This window comes from Cynoglossus semilaevis, chromosome 12, assembly GCF_000523025.1.
Source record: "Cynoglossus semilaevis isolate Cse_v1.0 chromosome 12, Cse_v1.0, whole genome shotgun sequence".
Taxonomy (NCBI): Eukaryota; Metazoa; Chordata; class Actinopteri; order Pleuronectiformes; family Cynoglossidae; genus Cynoglossus; species Cynoglossus semilaevis.
The window spans coordinates 2168586-2171315 of NC_024318.1; positions in this window are offsets into that span (position 1 = coordinate 2168586).

The window sequence follows — 2730 nt, forward strand, 5'->3', positions numbered from 1 at the left end:
TGATCTGTTTTTTTATTTTTATTTTTTTTAGCAGAGTACAGTCACGGCTGAGTAAGTACGTGTCAAACTTCATAAGTACACACTCAAAAAATCCCAAACTATCATTTTAAAGTTTCAAGCAGCAACATTTTTTACTTGCCCCGACAGAGTGACAGCTGCTTCCTGTGTACAATAACAAAATTGCAGAGTGTGAAATCCATCATCAGAGCAGAGAGTGTATGTGGGCGCAGCCCGGCTCTGTATCACTCCATACAACACTTCCTCCTCTCAGAGTGTGAGCCATGTGTCTGGTGAATGTTTGTATTGAAAGATTAGGTGTCTATCCACATGACAAACAGCCCCCCCCCATGGTGAGCAGAGACGGGAAAATCAATTCACTGGTGGCATCTCAGTCAGTGAGGACATCAATGCAGGACAAACCACAGCGCGCACACACACACACACACACACACAACGCCTTCACGCACACGCTCACACACAGTTGGTATAATGCTACAAAATTGCAGTGACGGGGTCAGTCCACCGGGAGATTCTGAAGTAAAAAAACAACACTGGTGAAAATGGAAAATCTGCAGAATAAACCCAGTTATTTAGGATCCTGTTGTGATCTGGACAATTTCTACAATCCAGAGAAAATAGACGTGTGCTGCAGACAAGAACCGAGTCCTTCACGTGTCTGTGGTGTCTGTTATAAACACTGGTGTCTGTGGTGTCTGTTATAAACACTGGTGTCTGTCTGTGATTTACAGCTGTGAAAATTTGTCAGAATTGAACTCATGAACAGTTTACAGCTGTGAAAATTTGTCAGAATTTGTCAGAATTTGTCAGAAATAAACGACCGTTTATATCATAACGACGTAGACCGTTTATATCGTAACGACGTAGACCGTTTATATCGTAACGATGTAGACGTTTATATCGTAACAACGTAGACCGTTTATATCGTAACGACGTAGACTAAACTCTAAACACAGACCATACTCCTGTTATTAACTAACACTGCAGATACCATCTGGTCCAGCAGAGGGTTCGATTCCAAGTCTGTTATGGGCCAAATGTGAGGCGTTTGTGGGCAAAAAGTGGTCCCCGGCCCCCGGGTTTGGCACTCCTGCCATAAAAGGAGCCCACCAACGCCATCAAGTGACAATAATTGAACTCGTATTTAGTCAAAAAGCTAAACGGCAGAAACAGGTCAATGAATTCCTGCAGCTTCGTTTCCAGCACAGACTGTACAAATGAAAAAAAAAAGAAAAAAAAAAGAGAGAAATCCACGCTGTTTGTCGTCTGACTGTTGTGATAAATCCTACAGAACCGACAGCTGGAAACACACTTCCAGAATAAAAGTGAAAACATAAAATGCATGTGATGTGTCAGTAAAGCATCACTCAGTGTGTGTGTGTGTGTGTGTGTGTGTGTGTGTGTACTGGACTGTAGCTGTGTCATTACAGCGCTTAGGGTCAGTGCTCGTCAACGTTTCCCTGACAGAGAGGAAAAATGCAGCCGCCCTGCATTATCTTTGAGTGAGTTCAACTGTCAGCTGCCAGACGTCCGTGTGCCTCAGCGTCCACCTAATAGCAAATAATCACTACTCTCTGCTCTCTTCATGGCAAATGATCGATGTTGTCTTCAACTCTGATGGATGACCCTGCCACACTCGTGTCCAGGCACGCATTAAAAACCGCCGCTATGAAATGCCTGTCAGTCTGACTGAGACACGAGCACGCCGGGAAAACCACGTGCACGTGTGCGGGCTGATGTAAGGGAGGGTCGGGGGAGAGGAGGGAGGGGGGGGGGGGAGTAAAAGCATCTTTGAAGGCTTTTAGCAGAGATTTCAGAGGAGCGGTAAAGACAGTTGGTTTGTTTTTCCAGGTTTTGTTTCTTCGTCGTAACGCTAGCCTTTTTATACAAAAACTCCTTTTTTTGTTTTCTAAAAAAATTCCCTCAAAAACTACAGTTTAAAAACTACAGTCCGAGATCTGAACTTCAGGTCCAGGTCGGCTGATGGACCCGCAGCAGCTTTAGAGAGACAAAAATATTTATGATGAGTTGAAACTTAAATTTGTATGAATCCTTTCACCCGTCGTAGGAGTCGCTGAGAACGTTTGACTGGTTTACGAGATAAATAATCAGATTATAATTCAGTTTTTTCTTATTTGGAAATCGTACCAACTGATTTGGAAGTGAGGAATTGTTCATAGTTTGAAAGAAACCCTAGAATAACAATCTGTGAGTAAACAGACCCTGTGGTGTGATTGGTCGACAGCATTACTGTGANNNNCCCACCCCCCCCGGGGGCCCCCCCCCCCCCCCCCGCCCCCCCCGTCTGTTACTCCCCCTCAGAGCTCAGATTAAAATGCACAGCACCACCGCCTTTGATCTCTCGCTCGCTGACACAAATCCTTTCAAGCCCCAACATTTCCCTGCAAAGGTAATTAGTGCTAATTAAAAAGTTTCGAAAGCATTTGACGGCTGCTGCTGCTGCTGCTGTTGACGCTGATGCTTGAACGCAGCCTCTGTCAGATTACCCATCTACCCCCTCCGTGGCTTCGGTGTCAACTGGCTTTTTTTTTCAATAAAAAAAAAACATTAAAAAAACAAGAATTCCAAAACTGGAGGTTTTCGGGAAGGTTTGCAGAGGCAGGATGAAACATGGAGGTCGGGGCCCAGCACGGGGTCCACCTCCTGGATCCTGCCCCCTCCTGATGAACGTGTGCACCGCAGGAGAACATG